The sequence below is a fragment of the Lactuca serriola genome, chromosome 5, assembly GCF_051521515.1.
Source record: "Lactuca serriola cultivar US96UC23 chromosome 5, Lser_US96UC23_V15, whole genome shotgun sequence".
Classification (NCBI taxonomy): Eukaryota; Viridiplantae; Streptophyta; class Magnoliopsida; order Asterales; family Asteraceae; genus Lactuca; species Lactuca serriola.
Window position 1 is genome coordinate 127679320 of NC_136412.1, and position 12789 is coordinate 127692108.

General features: G+C 30.3%; 1 long non-coding RNA gene across 1 annotated transcript; it reads left to right on the forward strand.

Annotated features, from left to right (window-relative positions):
- The first annotated feature begins 3463 nt into the window (after window positions 1-3463).
- LOC145051221 (uncharacterized) lies at window positions 3464-4176 on the forward strand. The gene is made up of 3 exons (XR_013683468.1): window positions 3464-3590; window positions 3751-3829; window positions 4004-4176. It is a non-coding gene; the product is annotated as an uncharacterized LOC145051221 (long non-coding RNA).
- The last annotated feature ends 8613 nt before the right edge of the window (window positions 4177-12789 follow it).

Here is a 12789-nt window from a genome sequence, read left to right on the forward strand (position 1 = left end):
TGGGAGATCTGAAATATTTTTAGGGATTGAGGTATTAAAAACTGAGAATGGAATTTGTCTTAATCAAAGAAAGTATTGTATGGAATTACTCCATGAAATACGGATGCTTGCTTGTAAACCTGTTAAACCACCACTTGAGCCTAATTTGGTCATTAAAGAGAATATGAATTGGAAAAATCTGGTTATTTGGTTAATATAACTGAATATCATAAACTTATTGGAAAATTGATCTATCTTACTGTGACTAGACCAGATATTTCTTATGATGTTCAACAGTTGAGGCAATATATGCATAAGCCATATAAATCTCATGTTAATATTGCTTTCAGACTGTTGAGGTATTTGAAAAATAGTCCAGGTATGGGAATTCATTTAACAAAGTCTAGCTCTTTTAATTTGGTTGGTTTTGTTGATGCAGACTGGGCTAAATGTCTTATTAGTCGAAGGTCTGTATCTGGTTATTTGGTGTACTTAGGTGGGTCTCTTGTTTCATGGAAGAGTAAGAAACAAAGTACTGTTTCTCGCTCTTCTACTGAATTTGAATACAGGGCTTTAGGAAGTATAACTTGTGAGATAATTTTGATTTTAAAATTGCTTTATGATTTGAATATAAAATCAAGTTTACCTGTAGATGCTTTTTGTGACAATGAGCCTGCAATTAAATTAGCTTTGAATCCTATTTTTCATGAAAAAAACAAAGCATTTTGAAGTTGATCTTCATTTTGTTAGGGAAAAAACTGAAAATGGAATACTAAAAGTGAATAAAATTGTGTCTTCAAATCAAAATGCAGATATACTTACAAAGTCACTTGGTAGTGTTCAACATGAGTATATTGTGAGTCGACTTAATATGGTTGATGTGTTAAAAAAATTGGTTAAGTTCATGTCTTCTCAAATTAATGTTTAGTTTGAGGGGGGATGTTGAGAAATGTTGTTTTTTGTATTTGTTACAAACTTAACATTAATTATAAATTATGGGTAATTTGTGTATATCTGTATATTTGTGGAGGTGTGTTGTGTATGTTTTGTGTAGGTATCGGGTTTACACGCGGGTTGCTAGTTATACCCGTTTATAGTTGATCCGAAGTATATATTTCTTTGTCTCTACTTTAGTTGACGGAATACAGATATTTTTAGTGTGTGATACTATTCATTCTCTCTACACTCTGATTAGGGTTTGTTCATATTTCTTATAGTTCTTTGTATTGATTTTAGATTCCTATAAGAGTGAGAGTATATGTAGTAAGGTTTCCGTTGTAATTTGTTTGATGTATAAACCATCTGTTTCATAGTGAATGAAATGATGAAGTTGGGAAATCTTTGACTTGTTTAGTTTCTTTACAGAGGGATAAGTGTTATCTAATCAACACTTAGAATTTCCTTGACCGACCGTATCATATGCCGACCTTTCTATCCCCACTAAGCCACTATTGCCCTCGGTTCTCTAATACATTCACGACAATTGAAGTATTTTTCTTAATCGTATTCGTGGGGGTTTGACTACATCAGAGAAGTGATACTTTGTTCTTTTTATTAATTATTAATTATTTTCTAATTAATTAATCTAATAAATTGTTTTTTCCTTTTCTTGGTTGAGTGAAGTGTGTAATTCATACGGGTCAATTCAACCATTATGTCATTAACATGTTGTAACATTAAGCATATTACCATCAGACTAACACTTACACATGTTACAACATCTCTTAGTTCAAAACACAATTAAATTGGATATGTCTCCACAACGAGTATTATGATCATTTAAACCATTAGATTCGATCAAGCCCTGCATAATGATCAATTGTACCTTTTTTCTTGATATTTGTGTGAATCGTGAAACAGTAAATTCCATTTTACCTCTTGTTTCTGATAATTTCCTTTCTCAATATATATTTATGGGGACTCAATGTAGACAATGTGGTTAAACCATTTTCAATGTATGTTGAGTATAGATATACATTTCTGCCAACACCAAATCCTTGAGGAGCCCATGGATATATCTTCTACCATTTGCTCGATGGCACAAATCAACTTTGACTACACATTTTCTTTGCCCTTCGCATTGATCCATTAGAGTGTACCACGTATGGCCTCCTGTTATAGAAAATGTTGGACTATGGCAACACATAACTGCCTAAAGTCAAGTCTAAAAGTCCCATGTATCTCAATTTCAAGGAAATATGATATTACCATCTTAGTATTACTCGACATAGATCAGAAACTACAAGCACAATCATGCCCTGAACACCGAACAGGTATCTACACATTGTTGTTCCAAACTATATTCATCGATGCTTTCCCTTACTCTCGATGCTTTCCTTCACCCTGACTATTATTTTCTTGCTCTTCCCCTATCTCGAACAATGAGTTACTTCCATCACCGTCTTCTGTTTCTTCTCCTTCTCTCTCTCTCTCTCTCTCTCTCTCTCTATTTACTTGAAAGTGGTTTACGTTTAAAAATTGATGATTGATTTGGTACTTTCAGGGTAATTTCTGAATTGCTCTCTTTCTCATCCGTTACTCTTCCTCTCTCTACCCTAACTTGTTGTCCATCCCCGACACCACTCATCGATGCTGACCACCACAACACTCATCAATGCAACCACCAGTAAAACCCGTTCCAATCGAATTACCAAGGAGAAGAATCCTGAATATCTGATTCCAAAAAAGGGGTATAAATTCCTCAATTTTGGATTCTGAAAGAGCTGCTTGCTGGTCGGCGTCAACGGTATGTGAAAAAGGGAAGAACATGACACAACCCCCACATACTACACACATTCATCGTTGTTTCTTTTCTCTATCAGGTTTGCCTTTATTCGGTTTTTTACTTTATTTTGGTCCATTTTCTTCATTTTTTTTAACTGCATCTAACACCAAAGTTTCTTAATCCTTATATAACCTCATTCAATCCTTCTTTAGCATGCAAAAGACTAGCTTAACATTTTGGTGTTGGTATTTATATATGGGTTTTATTATTATGAGTGTAAACTGTTTGACAAAATGTCTCAATGAGTAAACATATTGGAAAGTGTATTTGCTGAGCTGCATATGTGTGGTTCGATAAAATTATTTCCTTTTATAGTTTGTTTTAGCAAATATTTAAGTTCTTCTAAACTATATTTTTTTGTGTGTTTTTTGTAACATTACAGGACCATTACATATATTACATGCAACTTCATTATCAGGTCTATCCAATTTCATTATCAGGTTTCTGTCTGAGCCACATCAAAATCCTAAGCACTTAAGTTCACAACATAACAAGATGTTGATGCAAGACATGTCTAACATGTTGCATACATCAAATGGTGGAAAGACTTAAATGAATTGATATATAGAAAAGATGAAAACTCATCACACAAAATCCATGTTCTTTTCAACTGAGAATCAAGCAATGATGGAGAACTACTTTGAGGATTGATCAGATTTATTGTAGCATTAACTTTTGCTAATTTGTTGAGGTCACAGATTTATTTATTTGGTTATTCATGCAGTACAAATAAGGTTGGAAGGTCCTTGCAACAATGGAACAATATAGAGTTACTGATTAATCGTGTTAATGAGAGCAGCACAGTTGACACATAATTGTTTATAAGGTATAGTACATATGTCATACCATATACATACATTATTTACATTTTCTTTGGACTAAATTACAGTTTTTACGTTTTTTTTATCAAGTTGAAAGTGACTCTTTTGTTATGGTCCTATGTTTATTTCACTATTAGACTACCCTTTTGAACCATCTTTTGGTAGGTTGTTGCAGGTATTGCCTTACATCATCATCTAGCCTTTGGTATTGAAGTTGTTAGTTTGTATCAAGGTCCCTCATCAGGTTAGTTTATTTTTCAAGACATGACGATAGATTAGTCAATCCTCAACCCTTGCATGTACCTTTTTTTGGATTTTTTTCATAAACTTCCAATGATTTTATTGTCGTTGTGTCATTGAATTGTTCCTTAGCCTCTTAACTCTAATTATTTATGCTTGTGTTTTTACTTTGTTTCAGTGGTTTCTGATGTGGGTTTTGAAAGAAATTTGATTATGTAGCGGTGTGAACCTGCTCCTTTATAGGCACGGCTACTTTCTATTGGAAGAGGTAAACCTGAATTTCTTTCCTCTTCTAACCCTTCTCACTTTCTCATTCGATCGATTTAATTATAAATTTCTTACTTTGTTTTTTTTTTTTAATTTCAGTTTTTTGTGTTTTTTCTCCTAATATGCACATTTTGCTATAAAGTAGTTTGCAAATAAAGATTTGAAATCTGGGTATAATTGTATAAGTTTTGTAATCTTTATGTATTTTTTTATCCACTCATTACTTGAAATCTACAAAGTTTTGTAAAAACCAAGAATACATCTCTGAAGAGTATTTACTTCGTGTGCTTTTGGAATGGATCTAAATAAGTTTGAGCAGGAAAATTGACAGTTCTGCATATTTTTTCATATTGTTGTAGTGGTGTTTCTGAGAACTTTTTGATAATATTTGGAGAGGTACGTACTTTTACTTTATTATATTCATATATACTATAACAATATATTTAATATTATAAGTGACCCATTTGTAGGTTATAGACGCTTTAAAAAAACTCATCATAGGTTTGTGAATTGGATAAGTTACCTGTTATGTGATAATGATCATAAGAGGATCCGATGATTTAGTGGGAAGGTATGCTATATGGTAAATATATTACTGTAAAAATTTGTTTTTCTTAGTTATGTTTCCTATAAAAAGTAAATATATTTTGAAGAGACTATGGAGGTGTTATATTCGTTTCTTACGCTTTGATATAATGGTGTTTCTATTTTTTTGTATCTCCTGCACCTAGAAAAGAGATTTCACTCATTGGTGTAATAATTATGTACATCGATAGTTGGATGTTTTAAGATTCAACTATGAAGAGAGAGACCAGCCTCACACTCTAACACTCTAGGTAAGAGATTTTCATCATTAATTTTGTACATCATTAGTGATGTTACCTTTGCCTTATGTGTATTGACTCTCACTATTATTTTGTGGGTATTTACTCATATTGTCCCTTTATCTTTGTTTTGATAAGAAAAAGCTTCAAAGTAGTGTATTACAACACAATATTGATTTTTAAGTTTTAATAATAATAATAATTTCACAATATTAATGTGTATGATATTTGTTGTTATATGATGAATAGGCTGGTCAAATGTTTCCAATGTTCAAATTAAGGGTAAAAACGTTGGTGACTACATGGATAAGGTAATAATAAGATGTCTATCAATTTCTTTTTGGGTTGTTGCGAGAAAAATTAGATACAGGGGATATAAAATAAAAACAAAGAAAGTAATAAAACGGAATGAATGAATGAAATCTACTAAACTTTGATAATAAACACAAAAATCATTTTATTTTTATTTTTTTCATATCAAAGCAATTGCTATAATCAGGAAGCTTTTTTAAAGACGACACATTGGTAATAATTTTGTAAATTTCTGGTTTATGAATGGATGAGAAGTAGCGAATCAATATAGTTTGAATATGGGGATAAGTCTGGTGGGTGTAACAGGGGTGTGATAAGGTAAATTTTATGTTGTTTATATATTTAGTAGCAATGAAATAGTAGTACACTACAAATAAAAATATATATTTTTTTTCAAATATAAGTAACAGGAAAAGTTTTTATGTTGGAGGATGTGGGCTGACATGATGCTCTTGCAATTCCATCAAAGATGGTCAAAATCAGATTCTATGATCTTACTAAAAAACAAAATGGTGTCAAATACAACATCATAATAATAGACTTGATAGATTGTCATAAGATGCATTGACAATGTTAGCAATTTATTACAGTAAATGAAAGAACAATTTCGTACCCGTCACTTGGCGCGGGTAAACGGCTAGTATATATATATATATATATATATATATATATATATATATATATATATATATATATATATATATATATATTCAAATAAAGACCCTAAAGAAAATAAACTGGAAATATATAGATACTAATTTTATGTTATTATTCTAATACGTATATATTTTCTTATATAATTATTTAACAATGAATATACAAATAACCATATATTAACATTCACATTATAAATTATTACAAGTAAAAATATGAACAACGATACTTTAGTATTCATATTAGAATTTATTATAATACTAAACATATATAAAATTTATGCCTTAATATTAACATAAAAATATTGTCTTCACGTATTCATTTTATTTATCGTAGAATCATCCTATATATATATATATATATATATATATATATATATATATATATATATATATATATATATATATATATATATAAAGTTAGTAAATCAAAATGAAAACGTGAAGATACTACGTTTATATTATTATTCTGCTATAAAATTTTATTCCACAATGAATATATGAATAATCATAGATTAATATTCATATTAAAATTTACTAAAATACTACACATATATATAATGATACAATTCATATTGTTCTCAAAGTCACCCTTAGAGTCTTAGATGTCTATTCTACCGTGATACATTTTTTGTGTGTAAGTCATACAATTGATATTGCTCTCATAGTCACTCTTAGAGTCTTAGATGTCTATTCTACCGTGATACATTTTTTGTGTCTAAGTTTGCAAATGTATTCGATTCATTCACATGGTACTACTTATAGCTTCACTAGTTACAACAAACTTAACTGTTAAACTTAATTACGGTATCTTACTTAGTACTCTTCCAAGTTACCATCACTTTGTTTCACAAGAACACAAGTCTTTATGAGAAAAGAGAATTGTTTTCTTTATTTAGGAATTATTATGTAATACTTTTACATTGATCATTTCCTAAATAACATTATCAATCACTTGAGATTGTTCTTGTCTGCTTATCCTTTTAAGTTTTCTAGAATGATCCTAATATCAACACATTATATGATATATCAGTATTCATATATAATAGTTTGGTCAATAGTCTCAAACAGTGAGTCATGTTGATGGAACTAGGACATAGTCACATAGAGACCTAGTCTTATACCATTTCCCAAGTATCACCAATGCATGTGTTTAGAGATCTGGAGAGAGCAATGGTTACATTTTTTAGGGTACTTCCGAAAACATATTTTCAATCTCCAATTGAGTTTAAACCAAAATTTTTACCATGGTTGTAAAAATCGGTCTAGGCGGCCGATTAATCGGCGCCTAGATGCTTGGCAGCCTCCAACCGCCTACGAATAGGTGCTAAAGGGTTAGGCTAGGCGGCTTTGTTCAATATCGGTCAAAACCGGCCCAAATCGGACCAAATCAGTCCAACTCGGTCCTAATCGGTCCATCTAACTCTAAAGGACCGACTGACTCAAAGGAGCCAGCTTCCCTAAAACATAATTGCATTTGTTTACATACTAAAGATTCCATTTTATAGAGTTATTTTTTGATAGATTGTTCCCAGCTTCGATGTGGGATGCTCAAACTTTTACACTTCCATTTATTTCCTTTGCCTTACGTTCTTCCCCATTTTTCTTGATGGTCCGACTCCTACCCTGCTGGACTCCGAAGTTCGAATCCTCTCCTCTTGCTACCGTTAACCATTAGCCATCGATACCCCTGAAGCAAATGTGATGACGCCCTCCGAATCACAAATTGTAACCATTAGCCATTAGCCATCGACACCCATGCTATCATGCTATCGTTCTTTCTTCTTCTTCTATTTTCTTATTCGTATGTTTAGAGGATGTTTGGGATTCTTGGTTTTATCAGAAAATCCTACTCCACCGATTTCATATGATTTTGTTAAGACATTTGATTGTTTTCTTTTCTTTAATCCACTCACCTGCTCGACTCACCTGTTCGACTCTTTCTTTAATCCACTCACCTGCTCGACTCTTTCACAGGGCTGAAGAACAAGCATCGGTTTGATCGGAAAAGCCCAATCCTGCTGCTCGAAATCGCTTCATCGGAATTCGTCGCAATTGAAATCAATTGCCATATGATTTCGTTAGCCTAATCTTGCTCACCTGCTCGACTCTTTCTCCCTCTCGTTAGCGATTGAAATCAACAGTCATATGATCTCGTTAGCGATTGAAATCCTGCACACCTGTTCTCGTTCTCAATCATCGTGAGGAGCAATCAACTGCCATCGTGACCACGAAACAAGTAAACTGGAGTTGTTCCTTATTCTCCTTCTTGTTATATCTTGGTTGTGAATTTGTGAATCTGTAATCACTTTGGGTTTCATTCTATTTGGTTGTATACTGGAAATAAACAATTATTTGTATACTGGAAATAAGAAATTGATGCTTGTGTGTTATATTTTTTGTTTATCAACATGCATACAATGTGCTCGATGAATTGCTTAAATAAGAAATTGATACTGGAAATAAGAAATTGATCCTTAATAAATAGTGGGGTGGGACGGGTAGAGATGGATTAAACACATGGTTTACTGGTTTGTTTGGAGGATTTGTGTTGAATTATTTGTTATACCATTATTATAGAGAGAGCATGATATTGGGTTAATCACAAGAATGACCATAGTGCTTAATCTCATTCCCGATTGAAGAACAGTCTCATTCTAAACTGATTATGCTTATTTTGGATGATAAATGGTTGTTCTTGGTAAACTTATTAAGTTATTATTCAACTTTTATTCTTATTTACTTATATTCTTAGTATTAAAGTTAGATTTATAAAATTTTGAATTATTTTTTTAATAATTAATGGTCCCCGATTAATCCCCGTCTAACCGATTAATCCCTAGACCCCAGTCCACCGTCTAGCTAACGTCTAGCATTTTCTGCAACCTTGATTTTTATCTATAAAACTAAAGTCGTTGCAATGTTTTTTCTATCAAGTGTTTTCATGTGTGTTAATGTGTTCCAAAAATGAGAATATCATTTCATTGAAGCATGTAATATTTTTGTGCTTCAATTGTAGAGTAAATTGCACGAATGATCCCTATGGTTTAGGGTAATTTGTGTGTTTGGTCCCGTGTTTGGTCTCTGTCTTACTTAAAAAATATTATTTTGCCCTTAATTTTTTAATTTATTTAAATAAACACACCCCTAACCCCACCCCCTCACCTTACCTTACATACCTCATTATTTTTTCCTATTTAAATAATAGTGTTTTTAGGTAAGACATGGACCAAGCACGTGACAAAAACAAATAGTATGGACCTCCTAAGTTAAAAAAATAAATAAATTAGGGACCAAACGCACAAATTACCTTAAACCATATGGATCATTCGTATAATTTACTCTAAATTGTATTAATAAATTATTTTTTTTTAAGAAAAACTTATTTTAAACCTTAACCTAATCCCTTAACTGATTAAAAACCTAATAACAAACCATTTTTTATCCATTTAGTTTTTATAAACTTTCTTTTAAAACTTACTATTAACCTTTTTTTGTTTAAACCAATTAAACACCCCCACCAGCTCCCTTAGCCACCTTTTAATAATGAGAGAAAACATTTTGTATAAGTCATTTTGATTTCTTTTATAGCGATTTTTCTTTTAAAAGCCAATTAACACCCTACCTCCTTTTTTTCCTTCTATAGCACCAACCCCACTTCAATTCAATTATGGTCCACGAGCTACAAAAAGAAGAAACGTGTTTTTAGTGAGTTTTCAAATATATTTGTACTTTTTTTTCATCCTTCTTAATAAATGAAGGTTTCTTTGCCACATGTCCTCTTCTTCTTTATTTGGACACATGAAATTTTCTAGAATTTTTTAATTTTCTATTTTCCATTTGTCATTTTATTGTAATTTTCATTTTATTAAATTAAAATTTCACATTTAATATATAAGGTAACATATATGTAAGGTATTTATTAGAAATGATTTATATATGTAATGTATTCAATGTATTAAAGTCTCATTAATTTTAATAATTTAAATTTTCTCATTTTTTTTATAAATTCAAACTTCTCAAATTGTTAAAATTTCATTTTTTTTTTAAATAAACCTATGTAATACATGGGTCTTACACCTAGTATATATATATATATATATATATATATATATATATATATATATATATATATATATATATATACATATACTATAATAAATGAAGGTTTTTTTTGCCACATGTCTTCTTCTCATTCATTTGGACACATGACATTTTCTAGATTTTTTAAATTTTCTATTTTCCACTTGTCATTTTATTGTATTTTTCATTTTATTAATTTAAAATTTCACATTTAATGTGTAAGGTAATATATATGTAAAGTATTTATTAGAAAGAGTTTATATATGTAATGTATTCAATACATTAAAGTATCATTAATTTTAATAATTCAAATTTTTCTCATTTTTCTTATAAATTCAAACTTTTCAAATTGTTAAAATTTTATATTTGTTTTTTTTAATTAAACTCATGTAATATATGGGTCTCACACCTAGTAACCTAATAAATGAAAAATCAATTTTGCCAAATATCAAGTTATTATTAAATTTGACACATGTCATTTTCTAAGATTTTTGAATTATTTTTTTTCCACTTCTCATTTTCTTAAATTTAAAATCCACATTTTAATGAGATTTATATATATAAAGTAGATCATTCTATTAAATTTCATAATAAATGCTCTACAACTTTCAAAATCTTACATTATATATTAAATTACTTACTTTATTTATTATATTCTTTGTATTTATATAAAATTATTACTTTAAATATAGTTAATGCTTATAATTTTATATATTAAATCTTTTTATTATAAACCTGTGTAATACACGGGTCTGACACCTACTGTGTGTGTGTGTGTGTATATATATATATATATATATATATATATATATATAAACTAATAAATGAAAATCAATTTTGTCAAATGTCATGTTCTCATTGATTTTGTCATATGTCATTTTTTAAAAGTTTTTGAATTATTTTTTTTTCCACTTTTCATTTTCTTATAATTTTCATTTTCTTAAATTTAAAATCAATATTCCAGTGAAATTTATATATATAAAGTAAATCATTCTATTAAATTTCTTAATAAATGTTCTGCAATCTTTCAAATATCTTACATTATATATTAAATTATTTATTTTATTTATTATATTCTTTGTATTTATATAAACTTATTATTTTAAAAAATATGTAATGCTTATAATTTTATATTAAATATTTTTTTCTAAATCTCGTGTAATACATGAGTTTCACACCTAGTATATATATATATATATATATATATATATATATATATATATATATATATATATATATATATATATATATGTATATATATATATATATATATATATATATATAAACAGAGAGAGTAAATTACATGAATGGTCCTTATGGTTTAAGGTAATTTGCACGTTTGGTCCCTAACTTGTTTTTTTTAACTCGGACGGTCCTTACAGTTTGTTTTTGTTATGCGTTTGGTCCTGTCTTACCTAAAAAAAAAAATTTCCCCTTGATTTTTCAATTTATTTAAATAAACATACCCTCAACCCCACCCCACTCACATTACCTTACATACCTCACCATTTTTCTCTATTTAAATAAGGGTTAATGTCACTGCAACCCTACCAACTATCAGGGTTCTGTTTTAAATAGTCGTTCATGTTTGTTTTTTTTTGTCTTTTAGGGGCATAAAGTCCATTTTTACCTGTTAAAAAAGGACCTTAACCTGTAATTACCAGTTTCCTTATTAACGTGGCTTTTTCACTTAAAATCGAAATTAAACTAAAGTCCTCCTCACATCTTTATCCATAGTCCTCTTCTTCCACAAAACTAAAATCCTCCTCAAAGCTTTGATGTTGCTCCCATTCACAAAACCAGCCACCATTCTTCCTCTAACAACATAAGTCCATCATAATCGACCCAAGAATGCCATCTAATCTATGTACATCAATATGTCTACCACTAAACATAGCGGGAACAACGATATCATGACTTCCAACTGTAATCAGCAATCTTGGATATCTATGCTGCAAAGAGATGGTTTTGAGATCTGTTTGTCAAAAACAAGAACCATAGTAAATCTGAACCAAATCATACCTTCTAAGTTTTTATTGCTGGTGGCTGTTTTTGAAACTTAAGAAACAGATGCAAGAATGAAAACGACACAACTCAAAGATTTGTGTCAGCTAACCGAACCTCCCATTCATTTTCATCTTTGGTGCGAGGACCGAGGTCGCGTTCATGGAAGTCCCCTCTGGTGTTCTGTTCCTCAGGAACATTTTGTTTTGGTTTTTTTTCCCGATTTTGTTCCAAATCTAGGTGTGATTTGCTTCTTCTGATCTTGGAAAAAAGATAATGGCAGATAGCGGAAGATGCTGGTGGTGAACAACATAAGATGATGGTGGTGGGCGATGCTTGTTGGTTTATGGATTTGAATCTAAACCCCAAAAATGGAGTTTCAAACTAAAGATGTTGGTGATGGGTTGAAATCAAACATTTACTCATATTGTTCATAAAACATTAAAAAAATCTATTTAATTTTTTAATCTAGAAAACAAAAGTATGATATAAGTTATTGAAGGGTTTACTGCTATGATGATGCTATTGTGATCAATGATTCTTTAAGCAATGAGAGAGAGAAGGGGAGAAAGAGAGAGAGAGAGAGAGAGTGAGAGAGAGTCAAAATCATTGCAGCACATGTGGAGCAATTTCAAATGATGTGGCAGTAAATCATTTTGACTAGGCAAATGTTTACCGGATGACCCCTTCCATTATCTGATAATGGCTTTTTTTCACATATTAAAATGGACTTTATGTCCCTAGAAAGCCAAAAAATAACATTAGGGATCTTTTAAACCAAAACGGAAAAGTTTGTAGGGCGTCAGTGACATTTACCCTTT